Source organism: Diospyros lotus, chromosome 10 (assembly GCF_014633365.1).
Source record: "Diospyros lotus cultivar Yz01 chromosome 10, ASM1463336v1, whole genome shotgun sequence".
Classification (NCBI taxonomy): Eukaryota; Viridiplantae; Streptophyta; class Magnoliopsida; order Ericales; family Ebenaceae; genus Diospyros; species Diospyros lotus.
Window position 1 is genome coordinate 4,297,957 of NC_068347.1, and position 18,752 is coordinate 4,316,708.

Below are 18,752 nucleotides of genomic sequence, written 5' to 3' on the forward strand. Positions count from 1 at the left end.
AAGTTGATTAAAGGAGCTTTCCAAAGTTGGCAGTGTGTTGAAGTCAAAACCTCTTGAGTTAGTTTGATGCAGATATGAGAAGTTTTCCATGGTGGTTGATGGAGTGAAGTCAAAACCAGTAAACTTGGTTTGAGAACAAGCAAGTGGTAATTGACCTTGAAAGTTTTGATTAAAAGAACTTGATGGTGGTGAAGGAGATGTAAAAGTATGGAATGTTATTGGCGAAGGATTTGATGTTTGAAGAGAGTTAGAGAAATGAGAACGGGGCAAAGAGGAACTAGAACGGGTGTTTTGATGATGATCGACTTGTTGGAGTTTCTTAACATTGGTGTTCCAAAAGTTCTTTATCTCATTATCTGTTCTACCAGGAACCTGGATGCCAAAATAGAAAAATTGATCAAATAAAGAGACTAAAGAAATTAAGACGAACATTTAATAGACCAAATAGGAAAGATAAGGCAAATATGAAATCTCTATAAAATAGATAGATAGATAGATAATAGTGTATTTATATAGAAAGCGAGAGGGTGGGAGGGGGGGCTTGAAAACATTTAGGCTAAAAGATCAATTTGCTCCTTGTATTATGTGCCATTGCCTAGTATAATTTATATTTGGTTTGTTCTTATTACTTAACCATGAAGTTAGAAGGGAAATAAAATAATTTGGTAAAATTTAGTGCTAAATAATCTAAATATTTGTCTAAAGTAAACAATTGGTCTAATAATTAATACTTTCATAAAAAATGTCAATTTCATGCTTGTGAGTCAACAATTAGATTGATTAATAATGATTAATAGTTTATTGATATCAAGTACTAAATTGGGACAATTATGAAAATTCAAGTGTTTAATTGACAAAAAAAAAAGATAGGTACTAAACTGGGTATTAACATATATTACTTGGATAAATTGGCCTTCTGGCTAAACATTTAACTCCAATCTAGATCAAAGCTTCTACAGGTTAAAAGAAGAAGTAGAAAACGTAGATTAACCCATATATTAAACCAAGTAAATAGAGAGAGTGTGTGTGTAGTATGAACATATGTACATATACATACCAAATTAAGGAAAAGCTTCAAAAGGTTTAATTCGTACCCAGATTGGAATTTCTATGGGTTAAAAGAGGTAAAAAAAAAAAAAAACTTATCAATATATTTAACCAAGAAAATCAAGGCAAGAACAAAAGAGGAAGAGGAAGAGGAAGATGAAAATAAAAATTACAAAGAACATACATGCTTATGATAGGAAAGTGAATTATCTATGAATAGGAAAAGAAAAATTACCTTAGTGGCTATGTGAGCCCATTTGTTACCATACTTATTGTGGAGTTCAAGGATTAGCTTCACTTCTTCAACAGAAAAAGCACCCTTCCTCAGATTAGGCTTCAAATGGTTTAGCCATCTCAGCCTACAACTCTTTCCACATCTCTTCAGACTAGTTTTCCTATGCACTTGATTCCAATTCCCTTCACCATTCTTTTTCACATACTCAACCAAGATCTCATCTTCAGATGGTGACCATTGCCCTTTCTTCAACTCTTCGTCTAAATGACTGCTACCACCGTCATAACAAGCGTTGCTTCTGCCTTCTCGATCGCTCGATGTTTCTTTTTCCTCAACGTTAGACATGATTTTTCTTCTATCTCCCTCTATTTGCCTAATGTTGCTATTTATTCATTGACTTAACAGCATTTACTCCTCTTTTTTGTCTCTTTCTAAACTCTATGTATATTTACCACATGATATTATGTATTGCTCACTCGCTCTTTTAAGGGAAAGTAATTTTTGAAATAAAAGGAAAGAGAAGGGGTAAGATGAAGAAATGACATGGTTACTTGCACTTTTTTGGTTGCATGTGAATAAATGGATGAAGCGTCATGTGACGCAAGGAAAGAGAGTAAAAATAAACTAGGAAAGATGAATGTGGTAGCGAAACTAGAAATTTATATAACAAAAATAATGGGGTCTAACTTCAATTTCACAAACTAAATAATTTTTTTTTTAGCAATTTATATTTTGAAAATATGAGTTGCAAAACAATTATACTTAAGGTTGATGAATTATCAAAGTATTTGACGTATAGGCAAAAATAAATTGAAGTACTTGAGGTTTAAATAAAGATATAATTGAGAATTTAAGTGAATAATCGAGTATTATGTGTAAACAATCAAGTATCAATGTGTTGGTAACAGATACTCAAGTATTGAAGTACAATACTCGAGTATTTTACTATAGATCAAAATATGTTAAAGTACAGTCTAACAATACTCACGTACAATGATTTAACACTCAAGTATGGTACTATAGCATAGAATGTTGGTTGAATGCAATTCGAAAATACTCAAGTACAGGAATAAAATACTTGAGTATTACTGCACTGAAGCACATAATGTATGCAAGTCTCAGTTTCAAAAATACTCGACTACCAAAGGGTAATACTAAACTATTTGAAACAATCCATCAAAAATACTCAAGTACTAAATTTCAATACTAGACTACCTGAAACTATATATTAAAATCTAAAAAAATTCAATACAAAATACTCAACTACCAGGTCCATAATACTCGAGTATTAGAAATCCTCAATCAGAAAAATTCAAGAATCAAGTTGTTGGAAAGAAACTATTTGAATCAGAAATCCTTTCAAATCTTCTTCTAACATCTCTTTGATGTTGCAGGTTGATAATTTCAATTTTCAAATTGTTTTATCTGATTAAAGGAAAAGACTGAGTCATTTTCAAACATGGGAGACATGCTAATGTCACTTGTTATTGACGGTTGCTTTCCAATGGATCAATTCTCGAGCTTCAAGTTCAAATTGTTTTATCTTCACCTATTTCTATCCTTCCTCTTGGTTGGAAAGCAACCGTTGGAAACAGGCAAAGAAGTCCAAATACTCTTGAAGAAAAATGAAGAAGGCAAAGAACAAGCCAATATGTCCAAATACTCTTGATCTTCAACTTCATCCTTATTCTAAAAACCCTATCTGTAATCATTTTATTTAGTTTTCATTCTTAAGTTTCAAATTTAAGAGTCTTATTGAAAGCTTGTTATAAAACACCTTGAGTGTTATCTTTTTTGTGAGATTCCTTTGTATTTTTATTCGCATTATCATTTATTCATTCATTATGAGTAGAAAAGATCATTGGGTTAAGTGACCTATGAGGTTATTACTTAGCCTTGAAAAGCAACCGTGTAAGGTTTGTGTTGAGCCCTTAAAAACACAAGATGTATAGAGGATAATGCTTGCCTATTTCTAAGAAGCACTCTAGTTGGTGAATTTGGAAGATACTTGGGGAGGAATCAAGGTAGTGGACATAGGCTATTTGTTGAACCATTATAAATCTGGTGCAATCTCTCTTTAACTTTCATCTCTTTACATTCATTACTTTTAGCAAAATTTTAGTTGGTAAAAAATTGTACAACTTAATTCACCCTCCTCAAGCTTTCATTTGGGCTAATATTTTAATAAAAATGAGCAAAAAAAACCAATTTTCTTTTTCTTCACTTATGCTTTGTCACCCTTGGGTGGTTCCATGTAAGCTTAGCTAGGGGAATAGTCCTTAACCATGTACCAAGTAATGAAATCTCATGGTTATAACTGAGGGGGTTATTTCCTTGTCCCCTTCCAGTTGTTGCCTCTTCCACATGGGGAGGTAGTGGTCATAAGGCCATTACATCCACGTGGAGAAGGAACAAGAGTCTCTTATGTAACCAGACTATGTGGAAGTATAACCGTATAAATAGGTGCACTAATTTTATGACTTTCTTCTTCAATTGCATTTAGTAATAAGATATTTTTCGTAAAGAGAAGATGTCGATTGGCGATGGTATTATGGCCTTTTTGTTTTTTATCGACCTCCTTTTAGTTAATACAACATTAATATACCGGTAAAATAAGAAAAGCACTACATTAAACTGCATTTAACGAAAGCATCAAATAACTATATTTGGGCAATAGAGAGAGGTTTCTCAAGAAACTTCTCCGACCACATAAGTTTTTTTAGGTATTCTAAAACCTATTTTAACCTAAAAGAAGAAAGGTCCTCTTTTCGAACATAACTAATCCTAACACATAGAAGAGTTCAAAGAATTCAGGATCACTTGAATGACATGGCCATGATAGGATAGACAAGTTCCAAGTATACCGAATTCTCCAATTGATTAGAAAAGATAAATTGCTTTGTTCCACATCAAAATAGGTGAAACCCTTTAGTAATTAAGTTATAAGAGACATAGAAGATTGCACACTTTGAGAGAGAGGTAAAAAAGATCAAGCCACATTTCATTCTTCTTATTTGTAGAGTCCTCATGAACAAGAAGAATTGTGTTCTATCAACTAGATTGATTTTTGTTGGGAAAGCATTAGATACCATCCACTAAGCTGAGACTTGCAAATGTTAATAACAATTTTCATCTTTAAACATCTTAATGTTATCATGTTTTCGCTATGTTTGAAAAGATACACAAATAACAACTTTACAAAAATGTTTGACAAAAGCACATTCGTTAAGGAAAGAAAACACATTTTCAATTCTTATCAAATAATAAAAAATGAACAAAGAAAATCATATAAAATTTTCTTAATATGTAAAATATATATTTCTCTATTGAGATCATGAACTATCAATAATATTACATATATTATTATTTATATCATTATTCTTTCACATTTCCTCGCTCACAGGCTACATAGTTTCTATACAAAGGTAGGGTTGCAAATAAGCCATGCCGCTTGTAAGCGATGTTGCGTTCAGCTTAGTAAAATATTTTTCATATTCATCTCTTGTTATAAACGAGTACAGCTTGAGCATGGGAAAGCTTGGCTCAATTCGACTCGCGAACAAAGCTCATGAACAACTCTAGGTTTAATCTCAAATCTCCTTATTTCTTCTCCATTTATCGATTTGTGAAGCATATTCTAACCCTAGGTCAGATCTTAGTCACCTCCACCATTCGTCTCCTTGCTATCGATACCTCAATCGCCTCCACAATCTGTCCCCTCGCCATCGACACTTCAGTTGTTGTCGCCTTTGCCTTCTATCTCCCTCATTGATGATGCCTCCTTCTCACCATTCTCACTATCAACGCCATTTGTCTCCTTTGTCGTCGATGCCTTCTTCATGGAATTGTCACCTCTTTTGTTGCCTTCGTCACTGCCTCCACCATCATTTTGTGTCCCTACTCTATTTTCTTTGTCACCAGAAACTCAGTTATTATGTTAAACGAGCTGGTTTAAGCTCGACTTTGTTTAACATAATAAACAAGTTATTGGGCCAAACTCAAGCTCAATAAATCCTTAACAAACTTGAGTTCGAACAAAATTTTAAGCTCAATTTTTTCCTGATGAACCAAGGTTGAACAGAGTAAAACTTAACTCGATGTGGGTAGATTATAACCCTATACGAAGGTATAACGTATATTTTATATGTTTTGTTAAAATTTTTCTATTAGTAATTTTTGTGAAAAAAAATATTATTAAAAATTTTTATTTTATAAAAATTATATTTTATATTTTTAAAATTTTAAATATTTGCCAATATGAATGTATTTTGTTAAATTTTGATGTTTATAATGATTGACAAAAGATAAAATGTCAATACTTTTTTTATTGTGGAGCCGGGTGAGGTAAGAAAGGTAGGGTGGGGAAGGTTGGGGGTTAGGAGATAAGAAAGGTAGGATGAGGAAGGTTGGGGGTTAGGAGAAGGGAAGGAGGTAGTGATATTTGTTTTTTTGTTTATAACTCAAGTGGGCCCACAATGGCCCACAGTTTGACTTCTACATGCATGGTTAGTGGGTTGACATTAAAACCTTTTCAACCACCCACACATGGTTTTAACTTCGGAATTCGAGCTATGTGGGTCCCATTTTGTCGAGAACTTTCTTTGGTTTTTTTCTTACCATTTTTGTTTAAAATTAAAATTAAATACATAAAAAAATATTAATAGTACTATGGGAAAATTATAGCTAAACCCCTAAGACTTATCAAAAATTGCGTCTTTTTAATAATTCTTAGTCCATTAAAATCTTTTCTATTAAATATTTTACTAATTCCTTTATGGATAATGTTAACTATTGTTCTGAATGTAATGGTTGAATTTCAATTAATGCATTTTATTTTAAGACAAAATGTATTATTTTTAATTCCAAAACAATTTAATTGATTAATGATGTGTGATTTATACACAATTAATTTAGACAAGTGTACCATTGTCAAATATGTTTATAATGATAAAACGAATGTTGATTCTACAAGAACTAGATCACAATACCAAAATAATTTTAATTTAATTTAAGTTGAACTAATTAATTAATTGGATAGATAAAAAAATGAAAAAATGATTTTTTTTATCAGAAAAATTAATTAATTAATGCACTAGGTGTAATACCCCATTGAGGTTGTTACGCAATTTAAATAAGTTTGAAATACCGAAAAATTGGCTTGATAGTAAAATAAGTCACCAAATCAACGACATGTAGCATCTCGTAATTTAGATGTCTAAAGAAAATGGTATCACATTGACGAGCATCTCAAGACAAGATTTATGAATCTGAAAGAAATCAAAACAAAACAATTTTTTGTACAACTTTGATACGGCCTAAAAAATTGAATGATCATAAGGGACTTCCGAAAAGCCAATAGAACATTGAAGGGGCTCCAGTTTTATGTAAGGATCAACTCTGAAGTGGTTTTAAGATGAAACGATAGTCCTGTGAGGACACTAGGGCAAACACGTACTCATCGAGTAACTTTGAGTTATTAATTTTGAATTTTAAATATCTCAATGATTATTAAGTTAATGATGAGAGGTGTAGTAGAAAATCTTAGAGGATTTAGAATGATTGGAGAAGATTTTAGAAGATTTAAAATGATTGTAGAAAATTTTAAAAGATTTGGAATGATTGAAGAAGATTTTAGAAGATTTGGAATGATTGGAGAAGATTTTAGAAGATTTGGAATGATTATAAAAGATTATGGAAGATTTGAGAAAATTTTAAAATGATTAGAATATCTCGGAAGATTTGGAAAGATCTTAAATGATTGAAATATCTTGAAGGATTTGGAAAAAAATTGAAATGATTAAAAAATATTATAATATAATACAACATATTTGATGGTTAAGTTTTAAGGCCTATAAATAGGAGGCACCATTTGGAGAAGTTGCAAAGGAATGGAGAAAGGAGAAAGATTAAATATATACGATAGCCAGGGTACATTGAGACTCAGATTTGAGAACCATTAGAAGCAAGGTTGGGTGATAATCGAGGTATTTTGGGTTTTATTCAAGGTAAGTAGTTGTAACATCCCGCATCGAGCTATAGGAAGGACCAGAACAACTTACGCTAATGAATCTACGCCAACTTCCCAAGGGGTCACCCATCCTTGAGCTTCCCTAGCTTAAGCACGCTTAACCCTATAGTTCCTTACCTACATTCAGGCCAAAAGATATTCAACTGGTGTTGTTTCCTCTTGCTTAATTATTATCGATATATACTACCCTTCTTTAGGTTCATGGGGTATTACATTCTCCCCTCTTGAGCACATGACTTCCTCGTCATGCAACCTTACAACTGGTTCCAAATCTTCTCTCCTTTGGAGGCTGTCATCCTTGAGATTCTCCAGCTCAAGCACACTTAACTCGGGAGTTTCTTAGCTATATTCAACCCAAAAGGTATCAAGTCGGTATTGTTTCCTTTCTTACTTATCCTCGATATATACTACTCTTCTCTGGACTCTTGGGGTATTACATATACAAGACTCGGGATCTCACACTAATTAAGTACCTTCAAAAGGTGCATGGGTTAGCCCATTCCTTCACCAATTTCCAACTTGTACAAATCCACAGAGGAGTAAGGTTGAACTTAGGCTTTCTTGAAGGAATCAAGAAGCTTAAGTGTAACATGAGTGTTGCAAGATTAAGCTCATGACGTTATGCTTTCATAAATTTAACAACTCTTACCCTAGATTAAAGATAGGTTTTTAAGGATGTTGTCCACTTGAATATTTAAAAGAGTAAACTTAACTCGACAAGGAGGTTTAGCGTCTAAGTAAGCTCAAGAAAGGTAAGTGGGAGGTTGTTGTTGTTATATTTATTAAATTATAATAATTATTTATTTGAAAAAGTTATTGATTTTGGGCAAGAATAACACTTAGGAAAGAGCGAGGCATTACACATATGGTCTAAACTTGTCATATCCAACTTTTTAAGTTGTATAGATCTGGAGTAACCCATCAAAACTCAAGAAGGATCGCATCTCTCTACTTTTGCCAAACAATTCTCTTCTCAGGGCTCCCAATTTTTTAGCTCACAAGCATAGTAAAGTATAAGGCAAGGTATAACAATTCTTTTCTCAAGGTTCTTGGCTCTCTATTCATCAAAATTAGATAATCGATGCCTATAATGCCATCTCTCTCTTTCTCTCTCATTTGTTGAACACCAACTTTCAATTCTTGAGATTGAGATCGAACACTTGTGACTTAGCGAAAGCCTTCTAATAACCCGTTGATTCACTCATGAATACTGGATTATAGGACTCAATCAATAACTCGTTGATTCTAAAGAATACCGAATAAATTGAAGAGAATTAAGGGAAAATTTCAACATAAATTTTATTGAAAATTTATCAATCGCTGCAAAACCTTCTATAAACATAGAATTTATAGGCTATAACTTGGAAAACATCCCAAAACCCTAAATCTCGAATCTTACCAAAAAAGGCAAGATTGAGATTTCATTACAAAATTAAAAATCAGCATGAAATAAGGAAAATCCCTCAAAACGACATGTTAAAATTCACTTCCTAATGAAAGTTATTAGCAAATCAATTATTTCCTAAAATAGAAAAATTGCTAATTTCGAGGCCTAAACGAAGGAATTTGCCCAAAAAAGCATAAATCTCACCAGTGAAGTTGGTGACTTGGAATCATTAGCCCGATTCCCTTGAAATTAGCCTTTAAAATCGCCCAAATTGCACTTTTCATAAAATGCTAAAGCCATCTCATCCACATCAACTTGTGATGACTCGCTATTATTTTTCTTTCCCTTTTTAGTTCTTGAAAGTTTTTTCTTAGTTATTATTAGAAAATTCTTCTTTTCTTATTTTTTGAAAATTTTTCTCTTTTTATTTTTCATTTGAACTCAAATTTATGATATTTGGTTCGAATATAAACGACTCTAAACTTAACCATTATCTGTCATATTTACGTCCAAGTTGAGGTTAAACCATTTACATGCCTAATCACAACTAGCTAGAAAGCAACAACCATGGATGAAAACACAGTCTTTTTGGCGTTATAGAATACAACTGATGATCATTTAGGATTGATCATATATGTCTTCGATTCAAATATTACATAAACCTCATCAATCATAATATTTCTTGCATTAGAAGTAGGAGTGATCAAATTTTGGCCCAAATCGATCGATCTTCAATCCACTTATAGGCATCAACTAGTTTTCCTTTGGTCCAAGGTAGAAAAACCAGTTACAATTAATATAATATTATTATGTATTAATAATGTACATATATAATATCTAGTATATTAGATTTTAAAAAATTAAATATATCATGTGCCTATTTAAAAATTTAAATACGCATATAATACATGCATTTTAAAAATTTTATATTAAAAATAGAAAAACAAATATTAATGACTGAACTAGTTGAGTTTCAATCTATAATTGTTTCACTATTCAATCCAAGAATTTTAAAAATCTAAATCCCAGTCAAATCCAATCTAAACTAAATAAACATTTTAGTTACAAAACTAATCTTCAATCACCATCCCAACAATAATGTAGAGAAGCCCTATATATTTGTATATATATTCATACTTTTTTTGTTTTGTTAATTTACAACTCATATATATATATTGTATGTATCGATCTCAGAATGCAAAATGCAAAGTGTATTCACTGGATAAGATGCGGATCTTCTTGTTCGGCGACAAGTTATCGATGACCAGAGAACAGTTGACGAAGACCAGAAACTGCCGCAACAGCGAGTTAGCCACCACGATGCTCACCGGCACCTTGACCTGCACTAGCAATGGAATCTTCCTGCAGTTCTTGTTCTGCATTAGAGCCTTCTGGAGGCCGTTGCCGAACTCGCTCTTCCTTTCATGGTGATGTTCATCAGGGTGACGTTGTTATGGCCTTGCTCGAACGACGGTAGCTTACCGGAGCAGAGCTTGGAGTCCCGGTAGGTGACTATGGTGGCGCTGTCATGGCCGTAGATGAAGCCGATGAGGTCGTTGGGGTTCTTGGCCTTGACTGACACAACGAACTCGATGAGGAGGCTAAAATCCTGCTACAAGCTGAAGGTGGTGACGTTCAGGCAGTTCACCTGGTAATTGGGCATCTTGGGGTTGAAGAAGGTGTAGAGATAGATGGTGATTCCAGCTAAGATGAAGATAGTGAGGAAGAGGAGGTAGTAGCAGCAGCAGATGCATTTGAGGCAACAGCTTCTGCTGCAGCCTTTCTTGGGGTAGCCGCCGCCACTGCCGCCTGGGCCATGGTTCCAATCTTTCGGATCTTATTGATTGCCTTCAGGATCGAGTTCTTGGATCTGATCACCTTCGATCTGGTTTCACACATTCTTGACCATTCTTGACTCTCCAAACTTGCCTTCTCTGATCTCGAAGCCAACTCCGGCTCTAATACCACTTGTTAAGAAATCTGTGTAAACCAACACACAACCAAAGCCTCGGCAATACCAAAGATCCAAGAGTATCCAAACAAATTAAAAGAAATGAAGTATGAACTCACACACACAAATTCAACAGAAAACAGAAAATGGAGGCATGTACATGTTTGGATTCGAAAGAATCTTACTCACGGCAAGGGTTTTGTCCCTAGTTAATCCACTAGAAATATGTACACGAGATTTACAACAATTATACAAGCCAATTTGAAATCAACAATAGGATCAAGAAGATAATACAAACCGAGAATACAACGCTAAACCAAACCAACGATTACAACACTCTCACAACCAATCTTCTAAACCTATCTCTCACACTCAAATCCCATGAGTTAACAGAAAAAGATACATACCAAATTTCAGATTTCTTCTGCTCTTCCTCTCTTGCGTGATTCTTTTGCGTGTGCACTGTTCTTTTTCTTTCAAGATTAGGGCAACTGTTCATGCCTTCTTTTATGCAATTTCAATATGCTGGTATGTAGCAAATGCTCCCAATTCTTCTCTCTCTATATATATGTGTGGACCAAGGGACATGACTGGGATTAAAACAAAAGAACAATAAAGCAGACTTGGGCTTTTAACACCTTGACTCAAGAATGGATTGATAATGGATTTGACTAAAGACCCCTGTAACTCTCCCAGCTACAACAGGAGCACATTGAGCAATGAAAAAGCTTGCTCAAACTTTTGACTCGAGACAAACTCGACTAATACATGCCTCATTATAGGTAACAGAAACCTTTATCAAGAATTCTATAAATAGGACATTAGGGCTAACTCTAGGACATTCATTAGACACGAAAATTTCCTAAGGTTCCAACTTAAGACTGACAAATTTCCATCTCAAACTCTACATTATCAGTTTGTTTAGGTTCTTCTAATTCTACAAGACTAGGCAGACATCAACTTCTAGACCTACATTAGTTCTACAATACTTAATTCTATTTCCGGTTTAATATTCAAAGACTTTCCACTCGTTAAACTTCTCAAAAGCTTCTTTTTTACGCCTAAGAAAAAATACCCAAAATCTTTACAGAATATTTACCAACAAAGGAAAGAAAAATATTAGGCCCTAGAAAGAAAACAAGGACACGGGAACAAACCCCAAAAGACAGAGAAAGAAACCTATAGTGCATGGAAATCACCTATAACACAAGCATCTATGAGAACCTACACCCCATAACACTGGATTCATAAAACTCTCTAGGTTACTAACCTAATCGAATCCAATCATGCCTAACATACTTAACTCTAACAACCCTCTTATGACCAATGTGCCCTAGCCTTTTAATGCCTAGATTCTAAAGATAAACAGCCCTTTCGCACTCTCATATCCCTCTGAGAGATTTGCATTTTCTTCCTTATAATCTTTCTGCCTCGAAAGACAATTTCTCCTAAGATGACCTTCTTTCTTATAAAACCAATAGGTCACTAGTTTTGTATAAGTTCCACATTTAAGTATCGTTTATTCAAATGAGTAAGATAAAGTCTAACATTTTTTCAGACCAAGATATGGAATGGCCAAGATAAGGGTGAGAAGCATTTCAATATTTTTATCAAAATGTTTATTAATTTTTTGGAATGCACTGGATGACACATGCGTTATTTTTTCTTATTTGTAAGGACCAAGATAAATTTATCTAGAGGAGAGAGAGATAAATTTATCTAGAAAAGCCCATATAAGAAGTCATATGACTTCTTTTCCAATGGTCAAATTTAACGAACACAATGGAAAACACATTTGTCTAAAATGCTTTTCATGTCTCACTTTTTTCAATCTATATCTTGGTTAACAAATACTATCTTAGTATTTTTATGAAATTTAACTCTAATTAGTATTGTACTGAGCCATTAGAATGATAGTAAACTTATACCCCATTTTTGATATGTTATGATTTATTAGAACATGTTAACCTTGATAACAATCTTTGCTACTAGAAATATAATGTTGATGTTCATTTTGAAGTATAATTGTACTTCATTTAGGTTTGATCTAATTACTTCCTTAATCTAAATTAAAAATGGTGAAAATATGAAAGATTAAGAAGGTGCGTGGCGACTGGTGGATTTGGAAAGTAGTGCAGATCTGGAAGGCGGTGTTGGATCTAGGCGGTGGCAACAGAAGCTGCAATTTGAAGGTAGTGACGACAGAGAGACAGATCTGAAGAAAGCGATGGGCAGCGACTAGTGAAGGTAACAGCTGCAGCTTGAGCAGGCATGAGCAGCAACAACGACAACGGCGAAGGCTCGAGAGACAGTCAGCGTGGGTGTTGAAGAAGAGAAGAAAAAAAAATAAAAAAATAATTTATCTAAATATATATATATTATTATAAAAAAATTATTAAGAGCAGTGAATCAAAATTTTTTTTATCTAAATATATATTTATTTTTTTAATAAACAGATTAACTAAAAGAGGGCTACTAAACATGTGCACTATGCTTGTAGGGATAGGCTTTATCAAAAGAGGGCAAGGGCACTCCAGCAAGCACATCATTACTTCTGCAAATTGCAACTTGAAATATGATTAATTGAAATTGGAAAATGCTACTTTTAATCATGTCTAATGTCTCTTTTAATTATTTATATTTATATTTATTTTATATATTTTTTTAATCATAGTAGAACAATTCTCTTATTTTAATTTATTTTCTGCACTCTTAATGTCTCTTTTAATTATTTCATATTTACTTTTTTAATAAATATATTTATTACAATAAATTATTGTTTAAATTATTTAATAATTATCATAATTTAAATTATTTTGTAACTATCATAATCTTAAATTATATTATTTTTATTAATTAAATAATTAATAAAAAAATATTTTTTATAAATTATATTATTTTTTTATTTAATTATTAAATATTAAAAAAAATGAATTAAAGAGGCAGGAATCTCCCCCACCTCTTTCCCTAGCCAAATCCCACCTTCCTCCAATTCTCAAATCCGCCCCCCCAAATCCCAAACCCAATCTCTCACCCTCTCATTTTTTCTCTCTCCCCCTCCCGCTACAGCCGTCTGTGTCTCACCCTCTCTCTCAATCCTGCCTCTCTTCGACGATCGCTCCCAAACTACCATAGATGATGGCAGTGCTCTACGTACCAGAGACTGTAATCTAGGTGACCGCAAAAATGGTGTTTTTCTCTTAGGGTTTCATTTCTTTCCCCAACACAGAATTTCGATTTGTGGTTCGGTTGTTCAAATCCTCACCTAGATGTCCATCTCAAATAGCCAACAGGTAGATTCATTAGAATGACAGATTCAGGTGCCTCCCTTCACTTTTATCTGTGAAAACAATTTTTGAGATTCTTCTACTGGAAATTATTATTATTATTATTATTCAGTTTCTGTTCATGTTCTCTTTTACCTGTAAGCATTTTATCTCTGTTATTTATGTATCTAATCTTCAGGCTTCATCAGCATATTGGAGGGGAAATAAAGATCGTGAAAGTTTACAAAAAGTGTATGGGATATCATTTCCTGATCAAAAACGATAGAAGGTAGTGCTCCATTTTTATGTTTTTCTTATAAAGTGTATCTATTAACCTGCTACACACACACCCACACTTTTTTTGACCTTCCATACCTATTTTATTTACTTTCAAAGTTAAATATTTTCTGGCACAGAAATTTGTTGCGGCCATCACTTGTTACTGACTGATACTTATTTTCAATCTTAGGTATAACACCCCACCTCGCCAGGCGTGTCACTATAAAGGTATTTTAGGAAATCTTTTTTTTTTATTAACATCATCATGCGTGGTGCTTCATGGACAACCTTCACATGCACACACAAGATCCCAAAAGCCCCAGTCTTACCCATTTAACTTAACAAGATTAATGATCTTAACAATTAAACGAGACATATAATAACGCAGCGGATACAATAACATCAAACACCGAGGTTCTTACGTAGTATTTCCATAACAAAATATGTAATACAAATGACCAAATGATAACAACATTATCGTATAACTGTTCATACACAAGCTGAAATACATACTAAAACCCAAAGTTTATGACAACTATCAATCTAAGCACCGTTGACCTTCAACTGGCCATGTCCTTGCCCTCGTAGCAGTCCCTGACTGGAACATTGAATGTTCCAGGGCATAACCCAGGTTAGATGACAAACATCTAAGTGACGGCATGAAACAATTTACATGATACATGAACAAATATACGAGCATGGCATACACAGACAAAATGACATGCAAACACGTCTATCTTGAGAAATCTCCCTAGCATACTCAACCTCCCATGGAAAACACCTTCCACATACCATTGGGGTTGACCTTGCCACGACATACTTAATCTCTCGAGTGCCCCACCGTGTCACTCGTTCACCAGGATTAACCTTGTCCCATTCTCAAGAAGACCCTATCCCGTCCCATATGGACCCAATAATGACACGAAAATCAATATCCCGATGATATGAAAATCACACGCCATGCACCGACTCTTTTGCAAGTAAAAATAGTTGATGCAATATACCACATAATCAATATGCAAATGATGCCATATATATATGAATAAAATGCATAAGCATAGCATCCCGAGTTCTAGTCTCGAGTGCCCTACTGTTTCACTCGTTCACCTGAACTCACTACACTCACACCAAGACATATCCAAAAATAAAGGTAAAACTAGAGTCAGACCACTCACCTTATGCGAAAAGTCAATTTTTGCCTCGTAATGCATGCTAAGCCTCGAAATGCGCGTCCGAGTAATTTCCTGGCTTTGGCATGCTCCTATAGCCTCAAATTAATCCTCAGAATTTTCTAGAATTTTTTTGAGAATTTTTCCTATTTTTTTATTTCCTTTTTCTCTATTTTCCTTTTCTTTTCTTTCTTTTCTTTTCTTTCTTTCTTCTCCCCTGCTTCTTCTTCCTCCTGCGCCTGCAACTTCTGCACGCACGACCAGCTTCGCCGCACCACCGCTCTGCCTTGTTTTCGGCCTTGCCGCCACCCACACTGGCCACGGCTGCCCTCGTCGGCTTCCTCCGCTGCACCCATAGCGACGCCGTCGGCCGCCATCACCGCGGCAGCCCCTCCTACACGCTGCAACCTTGCAGCGGCTGCCATGGCCGAAGCTGTTATACGGCCAGCTTTGGCCACCTCCGGCCTCGTCGGCTGCCGCTTTGGCCTCTCGCCAGCCTCCCTCGGCCATTCCAGTCGCTGCCCATGAACCATTAGCCTTCGTCGCGGCTGCTCTGTCCGCCATGGACGCTGCCCAGCCGCAGTAAGCTCGCGGCTATGGCCACGGCTTGCTATTGCAGCCTACTCTGGTGGCTTCCGGGCCTCCTCCGGCCTCCAGCATCGCCTCTAACTTACCTTCTTGACTCCTCAAGCTCCCAGCTACTCCCTCAAGCTCTCGGCCATTTGTTGCAACTTCTCCTTCTTTCATTTCCATTCCATTTCCTCTTTGCTTCGTTCTTTCATTTCTCTCGACTTCTACCGCTATTTATAGGCAACCCATCGCCTTAAAGAGTCTTGGCCACCACTTTTTGCTCCCACTTGCATCAAAACTTGGCCATTACTCCAAGAAATTTCGGCCATGAAGCTTCTCGGAAGCTGCCATAGTGCACATATGCGCATATATATGTATATATATATATAAAAACTATATATTATATTATGATTTAAAGAAAATTGCACATTAAACCCCAATTTTTATCTCAATTTCCCTCGGCTAAATCTCTAATTGCAATTATGTCCTTAAACCTCAAATTAATTTTTATTATAATACCAAAAACAGAAAATTAATAACTTTAAAGTTACTCGATAATGACGATTTCACCACAGTGTTCTCATCGGGCTATCGTTTCATCCTGAAACCATTGAAGGGTTGTTCCTTATGAAAAATAAGAGCCTCCTTAGACTTCTGTTGACTTCCTGAAAGTCCCCTATAACAATTCGGTTTCTGAGCCTAATTTGCAGCTGCATTTTAGCTGTACCAAAAACTGTTCCCGATCTCACTTCTTTCATCACTAAAAATCATAATTCGAATCACTTGTCGATACTATACAATTTTCCTTGGCTATCTACTATCCGGGGTACTTCCTCTGATTGATTCAGTCGTTTAAGACTGCGATAATGTACCCTAAAGCCTCATTCTTTTGATAATTCCAGTTATACCCTTCATCAAATACCATTTATACCCTTAATAATTTCCCGGGTATTACATTAGTATTCACTGGAACTAGAAATTTAATCCATGTAAGATCATTGCAGTAAATGAAAAATAGAATAGGTTAAGAATAAGAAGTCCAAAATTTGCTTTAGTTTAAGAAAAGCTGGAAACAATTTTATATCATATTTTTCCGTGAGTTATTTGGGGGAAGGAGTGGGTATAAAAAGTTATGCTCTAATATTACTTGTATCAATTGTTGATTTGCAAAAATCACTTCATCTTATAAGCTATGAAGCAACACAACAATATGTTGGCATTGTGATTATCAAAAAGTATTTAAAATGATATGAAAGGGATATGACAGAAGTATATATATTTTCATTTTAATATTTAATTCAAAGATGGAAACATACAAACTAACCATAATTAAAAACAAAAAGATTTATGCCATAGCTTAATTATTTACTAAACTATTTCATTCGATCAAATGGGAAAGCATACATGCATACAAATAGTAATAGACATTTTATTATATTTTATTGTCAAGTAAATAAGTAATTAATTTTACATTCTTCATATTAGAAAAGTATGAACAAAAAGATCAGATATATTTTCCATAGGTCTCTATTTGCAAATGAGTTAGACGTCTTGAATCCTAGAGTTACTTAATGAAATGTCTAAGGAAAAAGGGATTTGTAGGTATATATTTGCATGCATTTATCTTATCAGTAGATTTTTAATTTTACTTTTTAAACTTGTAACACGCTTTATATTTATGAAGGCTATGGAAAAATATTACACTCTTTTGGTATCTTAACTAAAAGGTTTGCATGAGTTCTGGGCCAACCATAGGTTTGGAGAAGCATGGACTCATTTGACAAGTCCAACACCTCCTTGTTTCAAATCTGGTCTAGGGAATAGTTTTTGTTACTCATGCCAAAATCAAAGGAAATCCAAATAAAAATGTGCATCTGCGCTACCCTTACAGAGTGCAGAGCCAAATAAAAATGTGACTCTGCATTTAGTCTTTCATTTTTCTTTAGCGATTGAGTGGAAATTACTCTGATATTGTGCATACCAATTGCAGGTGTGAGGAATGAAGTTTGTCAGAGATGTTCCGAGACAATTGTCTCAAATAATGCAAAAGATAGCTAAAGGATGGAATTCAATCATTGATGAACCTTTTAGGAACACTTTGTCCTGAAGTCCTACCCTGATCATGCCACCATGAGAATTACTAACCATAGTTCAACTATAGGCTTTTACCTTGTCCTAGAACTTATTTTCTTGGATGAAATTTTTTACTGTTAAATAATCTTTTTGATTTCTAATTGGAAACAATTTAATAACTGTGTCTGGTACTGTATTAATAACTTGGTTCCTGCAAGTTATTTACAATGGTATTTACACTTTGCAAGTGCATTTGCTGCAAGCTTACTATTATTGCCCTATTGGGTGCCTTGAACTTGTAAAGTGTAGAACAACTTTCACATTCATGTTCACCAAAGCTTCTCCTTGGCCAACCTTTTTGTGTTAGACAGTTTTACCCATTAGTAAACAATAAGACCCAACAGGGTTTTCGGTTATACCCCCATCTTTTGGTCTCTGGTTTTCCTACTAGTGTCGGCTCATTAGCTCATGATTAGTAATTATGCTAGTAGTTTTATGATTGATCCATATATATATATATTAGATGATCCAGCACACTAGACAGCACCAGTACTTGAGCTTCAGTTTTTGTTGTACAGATGCATTTATTATTAGGAGAAGCTGGCTCAAAAGTCAAAACCTTTATCATTCCATGTTGATGCCACAATTAATGATAGAGCCAATGGGTGAATGGTGATTTTGTGTTCCCGAATGTTTTCCATTTGGATGATTTGGCTCTATTTCTTGTCTCTATGTTTCTATTATTTA